The sequence below is a fragment of the Alligator mississippiensis genome, chromosome 2 (genome assembly GCF_030867095.1).
Source record: "Alligator mississippiensis isolate rAllMis1 chromosome 2, rAllMis1, whole genome shotgun sequence".
NCBI lineage: Eukaryota > Metazoa > Chordata > Crocodylia > Alligatoridae > Alligator > Alligator mississippiensis.
Window position 1 is genome coordinate 195486252 of NC_081825.1, and position 15737 is coordinate 195501988.

The 15737-nt window shown below is 47.3% G+C and overlaps 1 long non-coding RNA gene across 5 annotated transcripts; it reads right to left on the minus strand.

Annotated features, from left to right (window-relative positions):
- Window positions 1-11615: 11615 nt before the first annotated feature.
- Window positions 11616-15700, minus strand: LOC132248692 (uncharacterized). Of its 5 annotated transcripts, none has more exons than XR_009460024.1 (2): window positions 15627-15700; window positions 11616-15273 (listed from the first exon to the last, which is right to left on the minus strand). It is a non-coding gene; the product is annotated as an uncharacterized LOC132248692 (long non-coding RNA). The 5 variants fall into 5 exon arrangements; XR_009460022.1 differs by having other exon boundaries at window positions 15606-15689; XR_009460023.1 differs by lacking the exon at window positions 15627-15700 and adding an exon at window positions 15553-15602.
- Between the last annotated feature and the right edge of the window lie 37 nt (window positions 15701-15737).

The following is a 15737-nucleotide window of genomic DNA, read 5'->3' on the forward strand; positions in this document are numbered from 1 at the left end:
TTTTTTTTTTTTTTAACTCATTGTTAGGTTTTTTTCCCCCAGAGCCGAACCCACTGAAGCTACCCACAGCTCAGTCAGACTGGGTGAACACCATCCTTCCCAGAACCCAGTAAAACAAAGTCATGGCAGGAGAGAGCAAGGAGGAACCCCAGTCTGGCTAAGACACCAGGGTTTTCTTCAGTGAGGGCAGGCCCCCTGATATTATCAGGGTGCAGAGGGTTGTCCTTACGCATTGGTTGCCCAACACCTATCTACTTAACCCAAAACCTCCCCACTTGTGGTGGACAATTGTCCTAAAAGAAAAAGGTGTGCTGCCCCTTTAAGACAATCCCATTCCTTCTCAGGGTAAACTAACACAAAAAGCAGTCAGATGATATTCATAACTCAAACATCCCTGGTCTGGGTAAGTGCACATAAAGAAAGAGCAGATTACCACTTTCACTATAGAAGTTCCCCTCCCTGGGTACACACCATAGATTCATAGAAGTTTAGGACTGGAAGGGACTTTGTGAGATCAATCGGGTTCAGCCCCTCTGCTCTGGGCAGGAAAGACTGCCGGGGTCAAATAACCCCAGGATTATGTGCATCTCGTCTCCTTTTGAAGATCTCCATGGTAGGTGCCTGCACCACCCCCACCCAGAGTCTTCCCCTCCTCCTGAGCTTCCACCACACCACTTGGAGTGATCCAACTCTAGTACGGATGCTAAGCTGGGTCTCCCTCTCGAGCATCCAGCTTCCCCAGCCAGCCCCCTCATCTATTCACAAGGTGCCACCTTATCAGCACCAAGTGAGTCAAATGCTCATATGAGTGTTTTGTCCTTGGGGCTAACGAGACGCCCAATCCTCACTGATGCTGTTTCAGTCTGCAGACCTTAGCTCTTCTTGGTGCTTGTTTGTTTATGCCACCAGGTTGTTGGCTATAGTTCATCCTTCTCACTACCAGGGGCCCCTGGATCCCTCTTACACTTGTATTACAACAATACTTAGAGGTCCACACTGAAAACAAGCTTCTCTCCTTGTATTAGGTCACAGCGATCCAACTTCTAAGTGGCTGGGGGGCTGCATGCTGTGCAGGCCCTACTGTGTCCCATGGGTGCCCCAGGCCACAAGCTCCCGCAGCAATGTGTGCTGCAATGCACCGCACCACCTCCTGATGCAAGGAAAAGGGAGCGCACAGATTTTAGCTGCTGTTGCTGCCATCTGAGTGATGGGGCAGAGCTGCTAACTAATCCCTCACAGGACACCAGGTGGACAGCCATGCATTAGGTGTGGCATGTACATATTGTAAAAGGGAAATCCTGCCTGAAAGAGCTTGCAGACAAAACATAGAAAGAAAGAAGAAAGCATTGTTATCCCTCCTTTACAAGTGGAGAATTGAAGCACAGGGATATTAAATTGATTTGCAGGAGTCAGATGGGAAATCTTTGAGAGAGATGGGAAACAAAGCACAGTGCAATGGCGTAACTATAAGACTTTTCTTCTGAAACGAATGTGGTTTATAAACTTTGAGCTATCTTTGTGGTGTTAACCATACGGAGCACAGTTGTTATCAGTTCAAAGAAAAAAATCCTTTTTAGGAAGAAGATGACCAGGGTTTAACAAATGTTATTGTATCTGTTTTAACAGATGTTATTGTAAACATCTGATATGTTAAATATCAGACTTTAAGTAGACTAGGAAATTACAGAGGCAGGAGAAAACACTAGATAACACAAGTGTACAGAATAATCTTGTATTGAGCAAATCTATACTGCCAGTCAAGCATGGAACTTTTTACTTCTCTGATTGTATGCTGGTTTTGTACTGAATATTTTATTCTGCAATTTGCAGCATGATTTGCCTCAGGTGGAAGGGAAGTTATTCCAAAATTTAAAAACTGTAATACTTGTGCCCATTATATGATTAGTTTAGTTATTTCACCTGTGGGCACACACACTTAAGCTTTCATTAATACAGTCTTGCACCTATTTTAAAGGTGGCTTTTGTAAACTTGGCAGTGTTTTATCCATAATTCAGTTATAAGGATAACTATGATCTGAAGTACTTGATTTGTATATGCCACCATTTCTACATACGTTTTCTCTATAAGAAAAAAAAAATACTCATTTGTTCTCAGGGGTGTGTCAAAACCCATTGTTCATATGCCCATAGTACAGTGGAAAATTCCATAGTTTGATACAGAAGGCACAGTCTGTCAATCATTTTGTAAGTAGGTCATGTAAGTAAGTCACGAGTGGAAAATTCCAGAGCCCAGTGACTATATATTAATGACCTAGAAAAGTTCCCGCCAATCTTATGTAAATTTGTACCCCACTATTGGACTGTTCTAAATTATTCCTACCTGGCGACTAGCGATTGGCTTGCTAGCCGTATAAGAGGTTGAAGCAGTTTCCGCCCAAGTTGGAGAACTCCACACACACCTCGTGGAGAGCTCTGAGCACGTTGTGGAGCCTAGTAAGCTCCGCGTGTGTCTTAGAGAAGAACTTAGCGGCCTGATCAACCACTAAGGACTCCCTGTCACCGACCCAAGGGGGCCGAGCACACCCCCACCCGAGACGTAAGATGACTGCTGGCTCGAACACCCTGAACACCCCGAACACTTCTGCAGACCGACCAAAGAAACTTTGTAATTTCTGCCCGACTCAAGTTTAGTTTACAACTGTAATCGAAGCAAGCTTCTGACCTGCACTGTACGAGCAGTGTAAGTAAACAATCTTTTTGCTTAACCAAAACGCGTCAGTACCTGGTTCCACTCCAAGCGTCACAAGTACCCACCCGCCGACTAGGGCTCCTAAGGCCCCGAACCCCACGCCGCGGCTCTCGGCGGCGACAGGGTGTAGGTTGTAGCTGTGTTGGTCTAAGGACATAGGCATACAAGGTTCTTTGGGTAAATCTGATGTCTTTTATTAGACAAACTAAATAGTTGCAAAAAATTTTCTTAGCAAGCTTTCGGGTTTAAAAGCCCTTTGTCAGGCTGAGGAAGCATCTGCAGTTGGCGTGTGCTTTTCCTGGATGGAATGAACAGTAAAGAAGCCAGAGGCTGGTTTATTATCCACCAAATAGTAATAAAACCAGCAGATAAAAGGAGGAGCCATAGTCATCCTTAACTGGGAAGACTACATAAAAGAAGCCAATAGACAACTCTCTGACATCACTTAGTACAGAGAACTACAGGAAGATTCTACTCCCCTTCTCACCTTGAATAATCAAAAATGCCATCAAATCATTTCCATCAGAACTACAAGAAAAACTATAGACCTTGATTCCCCCCCAATACCTAACCCAGGGACTTTTTACATGTTCTCTAAAATCCACAAACAAGTGAACCCTGGCAAAGCTATCGTATTTAACCATGGAACCCTAACTGAGGAAATATCAGGTTCTGTTGAATCAATCCTAAAACCGCTTGTCACCCAAAGAGCAAGTTTTGTCCAAGACAGTAAAGACTTGCTCTAAACACTTAAAAGCCATGGGCCACCATCCCAGCAACACCCTCCTTGCCACTATGGATGTTACTAGCTTATATACTAACATCTTACACCAGGATGGCATCCAAGCCTGCTTTACATACCTACAAGAGCAAGATGACAACTCAGAGTACAGACCCAAAGATATTACTGACCTTATACACTTAATCCTCACACACAACAATTTCACTTTTAATAACCAACACTTCCTCTGGACCATGGGCTCAGCTATGGGCACTGTACCTCACAGTATGCCAACCTTTTTATGAGCCACCTGGAAGAATTCCTCAAGGACTGCACCATCAAACCCTTGCTATACCTAGGATATAGCGATGGAATCTTCATCATTTGGACTGAAAACCTACAATTTCTGATTGAGTTCCACCAGAAATTCAGCAATCATTACCCCTCCATCCAACTACCTCTTGAATACTCCAGAACCAACATCTCCTTTCTAGACATGATGATCAGTATCCAGAATGGTAAAATACAGACCACATTATACAAGAAACCCACAGACTGACATACATATTTGTACAGAACCAGCAATCACCCAAACACACGAAGAAAGCTGTGATATACAGCCAAGCCCTCAGATACCACTGAATTTGCACTGAGGAGAACACCTGGGATTGCCACCTCACAAATCTTAAAAAGACTTTCACTCAATGAGGACACTCCTCCAGAGAGATAGATCGCATGTTTGGAAGAGCCACCCGGATACCACATGAAGAATTGCTGCAGTACAGAAGGAAAACCCCCACGAATCACACACCACTGTTTATGATATATCACCCCTCCCTCGAACCTATATGGAAAACCCTCAAACAATTGCAACCCATACTAGAAAGAGATGCAGTTCTTAAAAGAGATCTTCCCAGAACCACCCATCCTAGCCTTCAAACAAGCACCGAACCTCACTAACCTCATCACCAGAAGCAAACTTTATACAGCCCAAATCATACCTAATGGATCCAGACCATGGCATGACAAGAAATGCAAAACCTGCTAACATATCTCCACTAGAGGTGCACCAATACATTGGTCCAATATCAAATCAGCACCAATATAAAGAAAATGTAATATATTCCGAATCAGCCGTATCAAGTCGATAATTTGGCCAAAAAATGGCCTGCACATCCGCAGCACAGCACAGGCAGCGAGGAGCACAGCCTGGCAGTGTGGAGAGCTGCCTCCAGCTGGTAAGCCTGGTGTGATGGAAGGGGAGGGAAGAGGTGTGGGGCTGGGTCATGGGCTGCCCAGCTGGGACGGGGCAGGGTGGGCGCAGGATGGAGCGACAGCTCATTGCGGGGTGCGGGGAGGGGTGGGGGATGTCTCCCACCACTGCGCACCACTCAGCTGGGAGCCACTGATCTGGCAGCTTGTCCAGCGCTTGCCTGCTCATTCGGGAGCTCCTGCCGCTGCTCCTGCTACTCATCCAGGAGGGCATGGGAGGGACACGTGTGCCCCCAGATCTGTGTGGGGCAGGCCAAAGCCAGGGCTGTGCCATGCTCTTTCCAACAGGGTGGGCTGCACTGGGAGGGGACTACAGGGGGTAGGGGGGACCGTGGTGGATCCACAAATTCACCATAGCCCCTTCCCAGCGCAGCTCCGCCGGGAAGAGTTTGGCGCAGCCCCAGCCCCAGCCCACCCTATGCAGACCCAGAAGCACCCCCCGCCCCCACGCCCTCCTGGCTGAGCAGCAGGAGCCGCTGGATAAGCAGGTGAGCGCTGGACGAGCTGCCGGACCAGCGGCTCTCAGCCAAAGGGCACATGGCGGCTGGAGTCGCTCCCTCCCTCCCTGCATCCCCAGACAAGCTGCCACTCCATCCTGTGCCCACCCTGCCCAGACAGCCCCTGCCCCATGCCTTGCTCCCCACGGGGGCTTTGATCAGCTCTCCCACTTTTTCTTCCCACTTCCCCCTCCTCCCTCTCACCACACCGCATTTACCAGCTGGAGGCAGCTCTCTGTGCTGCCAACCAGGTATCTGAAATCAGATCGGTATCGGCCAATATGCCTCCTTGAAAATCGGCTATCAGTACTGGCCACAAAAATCTCTATCGGTGTACCCCTAATCTCCACCACCCCCACAGTTATTATACCCCGTAACAGAACCATCAGCATTCCTGGATTTTACAGCTGCACCTCCAGAAATGTAACTGTGCCCGCCTAGCCTCGAATGCCTGTTCACCTGCTGCCTTGGCCCAAACAGCTGATGACGGATGTGCTGGTGCTTCGTATGGCCCCTGAGGTAGGTCTATACTGCCTTGGTGGCTGCCCCTAAACTTGCCTGCCACGACTTTGAATGTACTACCAGCAAGGGTGGGGAGGGCGGCTAGCTGCTGGAGGACCCTCTGGGGTGGGTACTCTGCTCGATGGCTGTTCGTAGGGCTCCACCTCCCCTACACTCCAACCTCACACCAACCTCCGGTGGGACACTAGGTCTTGCGGTGATTGTTCCTCCAGTGTAGATATTCCCTTGATCTCAATGCCTTTCTCGGACTTTGTATCCTGTGCGTATTTTGCCTGCATTGGCTCCCAGGCCTACTAGTTATGTTGGCCAGGTCTCTACCCCCTCTGGGACTACCCAAAAGCGGGGAACAAAAATAGGAATGAGAAACAAAGGAAAAATAAGGAAGGGAGCAGCAACGCCGGCCTCCCTTGGCCACACTCACTCCCCCGTGCCAGGGACCTTCAGGATTATGAGACTCAAATTAATGAGGCCCACGTGCCTCATCACCGCCCCACCAAAAGGGGGAAAAGAAAGTTGAACAAAACCCAAAATAAGGATATGGGTGACCTACTGGGCCGTTCCACCGGCCCCACTATCAAAATGTGATGGGGTCCCCTCGATGTCCCTCTTGGGGAGTTTCTTTAGCTCTGCTACCACCAACCCGTCTCCTATACCCATTACCTAGGGTGGTCGGGAGAATGACCCATCATCTCCCTTGGGTCTGCCGTGGCCCCTTCCTCAGGAGCATTGCTCCTCTCACTTTGCTGAATTCCCCTGGTGCTGCCGTCTTCCTTTGATGCCGCCTGCAGTGTCCCACCCCCGGCATCCTTCAGCCCTTGCGGCTCATGTTCTCTTTCGCCTGGGCAGGGGGCCCCAGCTGCTTTCCCTGCTGATCTCTGCCTGAATCCTCCCCCGCTAAGCGAGCACTGGTCACCGCCAGTGTGGAGAGCCTCCTCCGCCTCTCCAGCCCTCCCCACTTCTCCCACAGTGATTCTTCTTATTTCCACCGGCCGGTGATTACCCATGATGTCACCGGCCAGCTTCAGCTGGATAAAGGCACAGCTCATAACTCACTCAGGCTCCAATCCTCATTCCTGCCGTGTTGCACGTTCTGCTGCGGGTGAGTACTTTTCTTGTTTTTTTGCTTTTAAATGTGGCCCCTGTCCCTGGAGCCCCCAGGGTGCAGCTTGGGTCTTTTTTGTCCAAATGCCCCCGGGACAGTAACATATCTCATCCAATGCACCAAATGCTCTGATGGAAGATACATTGGAGAGACCAAACAACAACTGCGCACAAGAATGAATGCACACTGGAAATCTATTGAAGATAAGAATACCCAATTACCGGTGGGCACATTTCTCACAAGAAAACCACTCTCTTTCCAATTTCTGTTCTAATCCTCAAAGGAAACTTACAAAACACTTTTCATAGACGAGCCTATGAACTTCACTTCATCAACCTCCTGGATACAAAAAATCATGGACTAAATATAGACATTGGATTTATGATACATTATAATGTGCCTGATACCTGGCTCCCCAGGTACCTCTCCACTACTTACCTCCTATATTCATCCCCTTTCCGCCCCCCAGCCTGTCTCTTACCCACTGACACTGCATGTATACCAGCCTCTGGCTCCTTTACTATTCATTCCATCCAAAAAGAGCACACACCAACTGCTGATGCTTCCTCAGCCTGATGGAGGGTTTTTTAACCTGAAAGCTTGCTAAGAAAACATTTTCCAACTATTTAGTTGGTGTAATAAAAGATACCAGATTTACCCAAAGAACCTTGTCTGTTTGTTCTCACACTTTCTACATGAAGTGGAAAGGGCACAGGTTCAATTTTTCAAAAATACAATAAACAGATAACAATAAAAGATGTGACAACTAGTAGAGACCATGAAATACTTTTACTTTGCCTCCACTTCAAGTTATTTTCATTCGCATTTTTCAGGACACTTAAGATTTCAAAAACTGTTATATTTTCAACACGAACATCAATAGTTTTGAATTCCCAAACTCACTGTCACAGGATGGTGTCCCTAGGGATGGCCATGATGCCCCTAGGGCTCCATGACCATGCCAGTCTTGTCCAATGGGCACCCTTTTCCTCGCCTACCATGTCTTGCTGGTAATTATAATATAGGGAGGCTGCCCTCGAGTTTATATTTAGATATGGTCCTGATGGACCCTGCTGACCCTATGGGTTCTTGGACCCCTTTTTGGGTCCTGCTCAAAATGGATGCCTCACGGGACACCCTCAACCTTATGGGCTAGATGCGTGACTCCAAACCATCCCTTTGCCACGCCCCAAGCCTCACAGATGGCATTCACACATTGTCCCTCCGAGGCCTTAGTTTAACTTGGCCTCCAGTCATTGCTGGGCTCTCTGCAGCCCCTCTGTCACCACGCCCCTGGCGCTAGGCTCTCTGCAGCCCCTTCGTCACCGTGCCCCTGGTGCTGGGGTCCCCACACTGTAGCGAACCCCCAATGAGACCTTCCCCAATAGCCTCAGCCCGATCCACCAGTTTACAAACAGAAATCAAAATATGAGCCCCTAGGCTATAACATAATGCAAGCAGTTCAGGGTGTGCTCTGTCCCTTTAAAAGCATTAAACCTCACCCCCAGCACTAAATGCCTTGCAGGCCAGGGTCCCTGGTGATCCCCTGGAGCCTTTTATTCCTACCAGAAGTAAAACAGCAGTCAAACATCTCCACTTAGCTTCCTCTAAGAGAGCTCCTTTTTCCTTGGCTGCTGACAGAGAACTGCCTTCTGGTCTCATCCCTGGGGTTTATATGTACCCCAGGCCCTGCCTCTTCCGGTCAGCTGATCAGCTGTAGGTGCAGGCTAATTCCCTCATTCCTGCTGCCATGGCACCTGTGGGGTTCCTGCCTGACTGCTGGGGCCCTCTCTCTAGACAGTTTCTGCCCTTAAAGAAGCAGGCATCTTAGTGCCCTGCAACACTCACAATTTTCCCAAAACGAGTAAATTTTAACTGAATACAGAAATTTTGTAATTTCTGCTTGACATGCGCAGAAAGCAAAGTACAGTAAAAGCTCTGTTATCCGGCATCCCCCGGGAATGGGGGATGCCAGCTAACAAAATATGCCAGTTAACTGAGCGGCCCGGGCTGCCGCTTCTCCTGCTGTATCTGGGGCATCCCTTTGCCCCTCCTGCAGCATCGCCACCCCTCCTGTGGGCCCAGCGGGCCCCGCACAGCCTATGTCCCTGGGCCATGGGGGCTCAACAGCTCAGGCTGCTTTGCCCTGGGCCTTGGGTGCCATGGTGGGCACTTCCGGTTTCATTGTATCTTACAAGCCAGCATGCTGGTTAATTGAGCATGCTGGCTTGTAAGATGCTGGTTACTGGAGCTTTTACTGTATTAGGATTGCAAAATTTGAAATAAAGCATATGGAAGTATAATAATATAGGGGTGGAGGGTAACATGCTTACTTGGTAGCACAATGGCCTTGGATGTGAGAGCCAGGTTCAATAATTGCTTCTACAATTAGTTTGTTGACAGACCTTGGGAAAATCACAATATTGCTTTCTAACTCAATATCCCCACCTGAAAATAGGGATCTTTATATTGGCCCCCTTTGTAAAGTGCTTGTACTGATAAAAAGTGCTATATATGAACTATGTATTTTTATTATTAGATATGCATATACAGAACTTAGCGCGTTCAAGGTTGCATTTATTTTTAAATGTTAATAACAAAATCTGTCCATGATGTCTCCTGTTGATGGTATTTTCTCTGCACCTGCTTCCTCCTCCTTCCTCACAGGAGATACAAATCCTTTTTATATTCAGATTGAAGCTACTGGGTATGTTTTCCTATATGAATCAGTAAAATTGTCGCTTGTAGGTGTTGTAGGGCTTCGGTCCCTTCTTGATAGGTGCCTTGCTCCCAGGCGTTGTCAGGCTGAGATCACCACCTAGATGGTGTGGGTGCTGCTTCTACTCGTCTGCCACATCTTCGATTTTCTTTACTGGGGAGGCAGTTCCCTTCAGGTGGCCCCAAAGCAAAGAGGTCTCAACCCGGGTCTTTCTTTGTGGGGCTCCAAACCTCCCATTTACCCCACCCTTACCACATCCACGGCCTGGGCAAACGCTGCACCCTGCAGATCTTCTCTTGGATGATCTCTTCTCATCCAGACCACCAGCCTCGAAACGGGTCGGGTCCTCTCAGCCAGCACAATCTTCCCCACAACCAGTCCCACAACTTTGGGCCAGCTTGGGCCTCCAAACCTGCGCCGGCTTGGCGCTAACTGAAACTAAAAATGCAACCAACAGAAAATGTCCAGCCTCCGCCGATGGACCCCTGGGATCCTTTCTCCCAGTGCCTGCTTGGTCACTCAGAAGGGGGAAAAGAAGGGGGGCTCGCCCATCGCTTCCCTCCTAGTAGTGGTGGGGGTGGGCAGCCTCCCTGTGCACCACCCTGATCTGACTTCCCAGTGTGACCACCTCCAGGTCCCCACTGACTTGTAGTTGGTCTCCTGTCCTTCCTGAGCTGGTGAGGCTCATGGTTCCCACACCGGGCTGCACTTTCCTCCCCACCGAGCTGCTCGAGAGGGTTAGCAGCTCCCTGCCACCATCCCCAACCACCATACCTGTATTCCCTGGTGGGGCTGCGATGTCACTTCCCGGCGTCCCTGGGACTCCTTGGCTTGTGCTGCTTGTCTAGTCTCTCTGGCAGATGCTCTGCTCTGTTTTCCTGCGTGCAGGGTTTGTGATCCCCGGTCCTACAGGCAATGTCTCCCAGCCGGTGTCCCGCTGCAGCCCCGCTGGCCGCTCAGCTGTGTTCTCAGCTGCGTTTTGAGCAGCCCGCGTCTCTCTGGAGCTCCGCCCCCATCGATCACTGATACGCAGGCTCAGGCAGCTCCTGAATTGTGGAGCCTGCATCCATGTTTCTCCCCGGCTGCTGCTCGTTTGGATTCCTGTGATAAGTATTGGGGTGTGTGGGGCAGGGGTCTGGGACACACTAGAGGAGCTTTTACTTCCCCTCTCACAAAAATCATTATGCCTTTGTCTGAACACTCTTAAAACTCAACCATCTCTCTCACACAGTAAGAAATGTCAGGACCAAAGGGAGCATACACTATAGGAGTGAGAGTCAAATATTTTTTAAAAACTTGGACACTGTTTAAAAAAAGCACCTGTTTTAAAAAAGTAAAAAAACACAACATATTGCTTCTTTAGTCCTTTCCAAAGGCCAAATACCACAATTCACAGTTATATAAGGAAATACAATTTCACAAGCACTGAAAGCAACTCTTTGTTTCAGAAACGAGACTATCTGCTCATTCTTTAGATCGCTGCTGTGATAGACAATGTAATGTGAGATGTTGTTGCTTGATAACTTCAGAGGGAAAATGGTTTATTGTTAAAAATAAACACACTACAAGAGGGGAATGATGATAAAAATATTTTGAGAGACAACCTGATTCTAGGAGCACACCATTTTAAAAATAAAGATAAACAGCACTGATTTAATAAGCCAGCTTTTCTATGTAATAATTGCCACCTAGCAAAAGACAGGGAAACTATACTTGGGAGCAAGTTCTTGTTAAGGAGAAATGATGAACTGATCAAATTTGCAGTTACTTTTTGTTGTAATGGAAGATGTTCCTGTCAGATATCATAAGCCCTATGATAGGGGTTTTCAACCTTTTTTGGTTGGGGTACCCCCGGTGGCCAGTCGAGAGGCAGGGAGTCCCCCAGTGGTCAGTTGATGTGCTGGGGCGGGGAGGGTGTCCCCTGGTGCAGCGCACACCAGCAATCCTGGAAGTGCCAGCGGTGAAACCGGAAGTGCTGGTGGCTTCTCCAAGCTGCTGCTGCTGCTTACCCCCTATTGAAAACCCCTGGCCTATGATATAGGTAGGAGAAAAGGAGGCATTAGAAGAGGAAATATGGCCAAGTCTTTTATTACAACGCAGCAATATTTTGTGTAGTCCTCCTTCAGAGGGGTAAACTCAGTGGAAGCAAGCAAACAACATGATTCTGGGGAAACATGGATTGAATGCACAAATCACAGTTTTAGGACAGAAAGTTTCAGTACATGAAGCAGACATAATGTTGTCTCTTAAAGGTGCCAGGTGTCATGTTAAAAGTCTATATAGCAAGACCACAAGAAAGCTTGGCATGTCAAATAAGCACTCTTCCATCTCATCACTACTTTCTAATATAAACAAAACACTTAAGCTATTTTCCTTTATATTTAAACTGCTGTTGACACACCTCCTGAGTCCATGGAGATGTACAGCACTTCTGTGGAGGGCTTGATTGTCTGCAGTGGAGACCAGGCATCTAAAATGGAATCCCTCCCTTAGAAGTATGGTAATTCTGGCCTTGGGAAAGCTTGACCCTGTTCCTTTGAAATTCACTCCACGCCTTGGACTGGCAGCCTGAGAGGGCATAAATTGATATTGCACAATGCCAGCAAACCAGGTTGCTATTTTACCAAGAATCTTATGTTTTAATAGAGCTGCCAGCTTTTGGAGACAAATAGTTATGTGAGAATCTAGCCCCACATTGAAGCACTCTTGTGCCCCACCAGCTCCTATGCAACACTAAGCCAGGTGGAGCAGCCCCAGGCTGTGGCAGGCTTCTCATGGGCCCCCTTCCAGCTGGGGCCGTTCTGACCCAGCTCAATGTGCTGCACTCCCAGAAACACTTGCAGACGCAGCACCCAGGAGCAATAAACTCTGGAGCAATAAGCTCCAGAGTTTATTCAAAAGCAATAATAGCATGTGTAGACATGCCCACTTTGCAATTTATCATGATTTCTGAAGACTAATAAGAGTGATTTTCAACCAGGGTGCCTTGAGATCCTTTCAGAGGTGATGTGGGATGTCATGCAATTTTAGCACCGTTAAGTGTGCAAACATGAAATATGAGATATACCCAACCATTTCAAACAAAAATCCACAGGGTTACGAACATTCTGGCTTATTGTGGTCTTTCTGATTGCTTTGCAATAGAAAAAAATTGTATTATTTTTCCATATTCAAAAAATGAGTAAAAACCCACAGCTGACAGTTTCTGACAGGTGCCTTGAGCTTAAAAAGGCTGAGAGCCACTGGACCAACCACTTTGGAGCACTTGGGGTTTGCAATGCTACAAAGAAGACATACAGCTGTGGAACCAGGGAGGATGCACTGGTGCAGTTGCACCCCACTTTGTTTACTGCTCTACCCAAAATTTTAAACCAATTCCTGGCAGTGACAGCAACATTTCTGTTCAGGCAGCAGTGGGAGCATCAACTGAATTCATGGCTCATTAAAATCTACCTGAGTCTGTCTCATTCAAGAGTTCTTCATTCCACAGGTGTTAATGACCTTCTCTCCTTTTTTAATGGTCTTGATGTTCTGCGAATCAAGCTATCCTTTCTTCTGCAATTCTGCTATTTGTTATCTGCTCCTGGTAATGTAGCTCCTATTTCACAGCTGTGCAGATTGTTTTAAGCACACTCCAGTGAACTTATATTTGTTTTTGCTTTGATGTTAAACTGAATAATATAGTCTTAAGCCCCTAGCATACTAGTAAGGCTTCTAGTTTCTTTATACATTGCAAAAAATATGTGCTTTGTTATATGGGATGATGCACTACATCATTTGCATTTAGCTTTTCAAAACTGTACATCTGCCCATGGAAACACATTAATGATAAGCACTGAAAACAAACCCTCTACAAAGATAAGCAAATACTACAGAACAGAGATGGTCAGAAGAAAGGCTTGATAAAAAACCCCCCAGAACACTAACATTTATTGGATCAGACCAAGTGTTCAGCTTGCTCAGTATCCTGCATCAAAGTGACCAGGAAAGAGTCTCTGGGTGGGAAGACTCCCAGGAACTGCGGGGCCATTTTTCTGTCTCTGGTCTGTTCGCATCTCTGGGCAGAGTTTCACTCTGGGCAGTGCTGAACTCATTCAAAGACCAGCGGGCACCATCTGGTGCTCTATGCTCAGCATGCCCCCACCTTGGTACACTCATTTTGAACTTCTGACCTTCACTTCTGACTCTGTTTTGTCTTTTAGTTGTCCCATGCAATAAGTGATGCGATTAGTGCGCTCCCTCAGCAACGGCGGGGGGGCTTATAGGTCTATTTGGTGGGCTCTGGCCCATGTTCTAGAATGGCATATCAAAAGGTCTGGGTCACACAGTGGTAGAGAGTGGATGCTGAAAGGGAAAGTGAACAAGGTACGACGAGGAACAGTGGAAAAACCCTTTTCTCATTTGCAGTCTCCAGCATTTAAGGTCTAAGAAGTTCTAATTTAGAGGCTGTATCCTTAACACCTATGCTTAGTAGCCACTGATGCCCCTTTCCTCCAAGAATCTGTCTGATCCTTTTTTTGAATCTGGTTACAGTCAGCTTCCACCATATCTGGTAGCAAGGATGTCCACACTTGAATGACATCCTGTGTGAAAAAGAACTTCCTTTGTTTAGTTTTAAACTTTGTTAACACTGGTTCTTCTCTTGTGTGAGACAGGAAATGATAAATCCTTATTTACTTCCTCATCATCATTTATTATGTTGTCAACCTTTCTCATGTCTCCCCTCAAGCATCTTTCCTCTGAACAGAATGGGCCTAACCTCTCTAGTCTCTCCTCACGTGGAAGCCCCTTCATACAGGTAATTATTCTTGTTGCCTTCTTGTGGACCATCTTTAATTCTTCTACACCCTTTTTGAGCCATGGGGGATGAGAACCTGGCACAACGTTCAAGGTGTGGCCACACCTCAGATGTATAAAAGCACATGAGGCTACTTTCTGTTTAGTTTAAAGTTCTTTTCTGAAAAATCTCTAGCATTTTGTTTGCTTTCTGGACAGCTGCTGAAGTGAGCTGCTCTGGGAGCTATGAAGGTGGATGAGGATACAGTGTCTTCACTCATGAGGAATCAGAACTCGTGGCAGAGGGGATATCTTTTATTAGACCAACTAGGTATTTGTAAAAAAAAATTATTTGCAACCTTTCAGGCACAGGCACTCTTCTTCAGGCATAGGAAACAGCAAAGACTGTAAAAGTTCTCCTAGGTAGAGATGAAAATTCATATTTCACAGGAAAGCTGAAGGTGTGATAAAAATCTCCTGTTTGGACAGTTCCTTTTATGCAGATTAGGCTCAGAGAAGTTGGAACAGTCTCTTTACCTCAAAGCTGTCTGGTGGCCAGCAGGATGTAGTCATATTTCCTTCTGGTTATGATGTTTCATATTTCACAGAAGAGTAGAAAGACAGAATACTTTTCTGGGCAGGAATTTCTTTTGTGGTGAGGTATCTCTAGGCTCTGTGAAAATGCAAATTACCTGGAACAAAGGCAGGAGCAGGGTGTCAGGTTTCAAGTGGGAAAACTTGCTTCTTTCTTGTAAAATTATTGTTTTCATTTGAAAAATCAGCTGAAATTCGTTATCTTTCATGTGTCAGGTATCCAGGTAGCAGCCATAGGGGTCTAGAGGCAAAAGGATTCCTGGATACAATACAACCTGGATACCTTTGGTCATGTGAGCACACACAACCCACCCTCCTGGGTGTCCTGCTTCACTTGCACTGGGCTTTACTGCAGTCCACCTATTGGAAAGAAAGAGGGGGAGAAGGTTTCAAGCGATGCTTCCCTGGCCCATGCTCAGGGGAGGGCCCCTCCTCCCTCCCGCCCCGCACGCTGCAACTTCCTTTTGAACTCGAAAGCTTGCTTAATAACTATTCTCCAACTACTTGGGTCGGTCTAATAAAAGATATCAAATTCACCCAAGGAACCTTGTTTGCTTATTAGAAGACTTTCTCATTAGCTAGACCCACTAGCCCTTCCACTCTGCGCACGCGCTGCTCTTGCAGGAGACCCCCCCTTACCCGCCCCTTCACTCTGCACGCGCTGCTCTTGCAGGAGACCCCCCTCCCCTTACCCGCCCCTTCACTCTGCGCACGCGCTGCTCTTGCGGGGGACTTCTTCCTCTCCAGTAAGCTGCAACCTCCTCTCCCCTCTGCGCATGCGTTCGCCTTGCAGGCCAGTCCCCCACAAGTCTCTGATCGATGAT